This window comes from Oryctolagus cuniculus, chromosome 1, assembly GCF_051225735.1.
Source record: "Oryctolagus cuniculus isolate XC-2025 breed Fujian yellow rabbit chromosome 1, ASM5122573v1, whole genome shotgun sequence".
Taxonomy (NCBI): domain Eukaryota; kingdom Metazoa; phylum Chordata; class Mammalia; order Lagomorpha; family Leporidae; genus Oryctolagus; species Oryctolagus cuniculus.
In genome coordinates this window covers 17,595,089-17,600,566 of record NC_142867.1, presented here as the reverse complement: position 1 = coordinate 17,600,566, position 5,478 = coordinate 17,595,089, and the positions used below count along the sequence as shown (strand labels likewise).

At 37.5% G+C, this 5,478-nt stretch overlaps 1 pseudogene; it reads right to left on the bottom strand.

The window, feature by feature from the left end:
* Positions 1 to 619: 619 nt before the first annotated feature.
* Positions 620 to 1,548, bottom strand: LOC100357631 (olfactory receptor 4C45-like; annotated as a pseudogene).
* Positions 1,549 to 5,478: the final 3,930 nt, after the last annotated feature.

Here is a 5,478-nt window from a genome sequence, read left to right as displayed (position 1 = left end):
TAAAACTAATTCCTGGAGCAAGGACAGTCTATTCATTTTGTGCTTTTAATATTGTTTGTTAATGATTTGATAAAGTTAAGATTGAAAAGTCAGTCAGTTTTTCAAAATGACAGCATGCACAGTGGCATCTAAAATATCAAATAATTCTGCTACGCTTGATTTCATTTCCCCTCACAGTCGTTTCTCATCTTGAATTGAAAGTTTATTTTAGTTGTTTTCTTGGGGATGAAAAGGACTCAAGAGTATCATGTTGATCTCTTTTATGCCTGCATTAGGGAACTATTATGAATTTGGCAACCTTTTATAAAATATTAAAAATTACATTTTATGACTTTATGTAGTGATGAAAATAATCAGGTTGCTTTTCTGAATGTATGCACTTTTTCTTCTAATTAGAAAATAAACTAGGCAATTTCCAGGGCTGTTACAAATGTGCTGGGCCCTAGCCAATGCCTTCGGTGCCGTGGGAGATGTGGGCTCTGTCCAGTATAAGCAGATGCTTAATGAAAGGTGACCCACACAAGGTATTTAACTGTCTCAATTTAGATGAACCAAAAGGAGAACAAATGCCAATGAAAATCACTAGATTTTTTTTGGCTTAAAAATCAAATCACAAGATTTATTTATCCTCAGTTTTCATGATTTGCCCCAGAGCTTCTTCATAACATTTTTCACTTCTGCATTTCTGAAAGTGTAGATTAAAGGATTCAGCATAGGAGTTACTAAGGAGCAAAACACAGTCACAGCCTTGTCAGTGGGGAAGTTGGTCATGGGTCTCAGGTACAGGTAAGTACAAGGTACAAAGAATAAGATGACAACAGTGATATGAGAGGCACAGGTAGACAGCGCTTTTTGACGTCCTACCGAGCTATGAGCCCTCACAGAACGCAGGATGATGGCATACGAAGCAACCAGCATAGGGAAACTGAGCAAAAATACTGCCCCACTGTTGACAGCAATCAGGGGTCCCAAAGAGTGAGTGTCAGTGCAGGCCAGCTGCAAGAGGGGCATGAGATCACATGCAAAATGGTCAATAACGTTGGGGCCACAGAATGGTAACTGGACCATAAACAAAATCTGGATGCTTCCATGCAGAAATCCGATGATCCCAGCCACACTCACCAGGGAAGCACACACAGGTCAGCTCATGATGGTCAGATAGTGCAGGGGCTTACAGATGGCCACATAGCGGTCATAGGCCATGACAATCAATAATATTACCTCAGCTGCAGCAAACAAATGGACAAAAAATACCTGAGTCATGCATCCATTGAAGGAGATGGTGCTCTTCTCAGAGACCAACTCAAAGATCATTTTGGGTGTTGAGGAAGAAGAGTAGAAACCATCTATAATGGACAGATAGGACAGGAAAAAGTACATGGGAGAGCCCAGGGCTGGGCTGACAAAGATGGTTACTGCGATGAGCAGGTTACCTGCCAGTGTGATCAAGTAGGTGACTGAAAACACAGCAAATAGGAATTTCTGCAGTTCTGGATTCTGGGTGAGGCCCAGCAGGATGAATTCTGTTACATTGTTCATCCTTTCCCTCAGTTTAGGTTGATTTTGGGTATAGTGTTTGGAAGATAACCACAGTATTTCTCAGTGATAATTTTTTTTTAAAGTTTTGCAGACTATATTCCTGTGGAATCCCACTTGGCTAATCTACTGACAACTTAGTTCCTAAAGTTTCTTTCTCTTTTTTTTATTATTTATTTGAGAATCAGAGCTATACACAGAGAGAAGGAGAGGCAGAGAAAGAGAGAGGTCTTCCATCTGCTGGTTCACTCCCCATTTGGCCACAATGGCCAGAGCTGTTCCGGTCAGGAGCCAGGAGCCATGAGCTTCTTCTGGGTCTCCCTTGTGGGTGCAAGGGCCCAAGGACTTGGGTCATCTTCTACTGCTTTCCCAGGCCATAGCAGAGAGCTGGGTCAGAAGTGTAGCAGCCTGGTCTTGAACACGTGTCCATATGGGATGCCAGCACTGCAGGTGGCAGCTTTGGCTGCTATGCCACAGCGCTGGCCCCAGTGATAATGTTTCAAAGGTAATATGAAAGTACCTTTGACCCCTTTGGTTCTGGTCTCTGAGGTCGGTCGAGCCAAACTTCCACTCACTTTTTCGATCTTCAGATAGTTTTAAGAAGCAGAGAAAGGTAAGATTTCTCCTCCTTCGTATTAACTGAATAGTGACTGCACCTTACAAGTACCTATATTAAAGCAAGTGGTATTATGAATGTGTCCCTGCATTGACTTGCAAAGTTTTTGGCTCTAAAAAGTCTCCTAGATGGCTCTCTTTCAAATTTTGGGACAATGTTCATCAGCTTTATACTTGTGTTTTGGTCTGAATGTTTATAGATATCTATTTATTCTTTTCAAGGTCATCAGTGTATTAGATATGAAAGTACCAAGCCTAGATAAGCTTATGCCTGCCTGTTATGTGATCTATGATTCCTTTTTGTAAAATGAATATACATGCACTGAGCAGGGACAGAGCTGTAGTTGCAATTTTTTTGTTGATAGAACAGTTGAGCATAATTCACTCAACAGCCCCAGTTTTTCATGTTCATTCTTTCCACATCTGCCCACACAGGCTAATAAATGGTGCAAATTTCCATGAAAAGCGCACAATACCTCTCAAGTATATTTTCTTTTCAATTCATTACATCAAATATAGAGTTAACTTCTGATTAGATATATTTTCCCTTTCACTTGATAGAAATAGAACTAAATGACACTTGAAATTCCCTGAGTTTTCCATTGATCAGACATAATGGTTAGGATAATAGGCTCTTCCTTTTCTTCTTGCCAATGGGTAGAAATATTTAATATATATACACATTTTAATAAGGGCATAGATTTTCTAGATGAGTACATGTTTTTGTTACAAAGAGACATAACAGTTTTTATTCCTTCTCCTTACTTTCTCCAATATCTTTCAAAAACTATAGCAATATTATTTTCCTCACATTTCTGGTCAAGATTCTAAGTTCAAATCAACAATTTTTAAACTTTCTTATATGAGACAGACATACAATATTTGTCTTTCTGTGTTGGGTGACTGCATTTCACAACATGTTATGTAGGCTCCAAATATGAAAAATGAAAAGGTTCATTTTTGACTTGACTGGCTTATGCTGTGCTTAAGTGCTAAGTTACTGCACTGTCCTCCATAAAATGTGCAAGTATTACACACTAACCAAAAATTTAAAAATAAAATAATAAAAAAATCCTGGGCACAGAGATTAGCATCATGACCTCTCTGTTTTAGCAAAGTAGAGGAAAACCTTAGCTTTCAGGACTGCTCAGTGTTGTTTCCTCTATATTTATAGGTTCTCTAGATGGAGACTATGTGAGTAATCACTCCAAGTAGATTTCATTCATGAATTCTAACACGAATGTGGCAATTTGGAGGCTGTGAAAAGGTCAAAGCAATTCCACACTATTGAAAATTGAAATTCATGAAATCAATGTCTTTAGTGAGGCACAAACATTAATCATAACGTTATAAACACGACATCAGTAGTTCTTAACAGAGTCTGATCTAATAGAATTATGAATTGTGTTTCCTATTGGTGTGTGGAATCAAATGACACATGGAGTTATCCTGAGTTTCTTATTTTCAATTTCATACTAATCTGTAAGTCACAAATGTAACTCTAGAAACTAGTTGAGTAAAAGTAAGTAGAATAATTTAAATGAATTTGCTTACATTTGGGAACAAAGATTTACCACTGACCTTGGGTCTAATTCATTGTGGAGTCCTCTGTTTTTCGATGGATTCCAGGCATCAGTTTCTTCCCTCCTGGCATTTGCAACACAGTCATCTGACTTGATTGAGATGTAGGACACTGAAGTTCATATCTCTTTAGACACCTCGTCAGAGTATGGATATCGTTGTTTAGTTCTCATTGTCAACCTGCATTATGCAGAAAATAACCATTTTCATTTTTGAAACTACAATAGCGCTAGAATTAATTTCCATGCATTTTCTTGGCAGTATGAGGATATTTGAAGAAGTTCATGGAAAACTGAAGGAAAAACTAAGTTTATTTTTGTGTAAAAATGTTGAAATCCATGCATTGAACAGGACTTCATCAAAAGTTTAAGAAAGAGGCATAAAATTCATTTTTCTGTACCAATAGAGACATCTTTTAATTTCATTGCCACCACAAACATTGTGAAGTATAAGCAAGTCTTCAAAACACATATAGTGTTACAGATACTTTAGAGATCCATATAACCAAAATTGAAAACAATGAGAATGTGGCAACCACAGTTAATAATAATGTATTACATATTTAAAAATTATTAAAATAGACTTTTTTAACCAATCTCACCACCAAAAATATATGATTGTGAGGTTATTATGGATATGAAATCAGATTCATTCTATGCTTTTATAATACATCAGTGGATTACATCAGTGAGAACAATACCAAATTATTCAAAATCAGGACGAGCTAGCTCATGAACCCTAACACTAATTTAATCAAATCCACTCGATTGGACTCAATCAAGTTTGTCAAACTTTTGTTTGCTAAGGAGTTCATGAACAATGTGGCGAGAAAATTCCTTTCATTCTGGTTTGAAATCCTTCTTCCAAGTGTCTCTCTAGAAACAGAGCCCAAGAATTATATCCCCAAATCTTAGGCTTCTTCTTAGAAGACTTTGCTGGTGTCGTTTGCTCACAGGTCCTTCTTAGTCTTGGCTCTTTGAGTTTCCAAAAATGTTTAAGTAGAGTCTCTCAACTGCAGGATTTGGTAATGCACTGACTTCTTAAGTCCTCAGAGAATGAGTAATAGGCTCCTGGGAAACTTTGCCAGAGTGACAGTTAAGGTCCTTTATTTACTCCCACTAGGTACTCAGTAAGATCAATAGAGGCAGTGTTTGGAGAAACAATTGAGCTTGGGATAGATATGCCTCTGGGTATAATTTAGGAGAGTTCTTGGGTAAGATCATTTGGAAACCATAATTGTAGACCGTTTTTCTCCTTATGACTGACTAATATAGTTTCAGGTTTGGATGGGGTGGCTGTAGGCATAGGTCAGAGTCAGACAATGTTTCTTTATGAAAACATGGCTGGTTCATGCTTGAGAATGAAAGTGCCAATCTTCAGGGTTGTGTGCCTGATGATGCTGGAAAATTGTGGCATTTTTATCAGTGGTGACCGAGGGGACATAGATAGCAGGAGTCCCACCTACCAAAGATTAGAAACATGAGATATTTTCAAAAAGTGCACAGAAAGTCTGTATTATCAAAAAGTATTCATAGATTTCAATATTTTTACACCAAAAATGACCTTTTTAAATTCAATTATCCATGACCTTTCTGAAATGCCCTTGTTTAAAAGTCATAAACTGTCAATTTCATTCAGTGGGATTTCCTAAAGGACAAATTCTTATTATGTATTCTGGGAATATAAATTTTCCTTCTATCCTACAAAGAGGAAATGCTGATCCTTAGACTTGAACATCATAGTTTC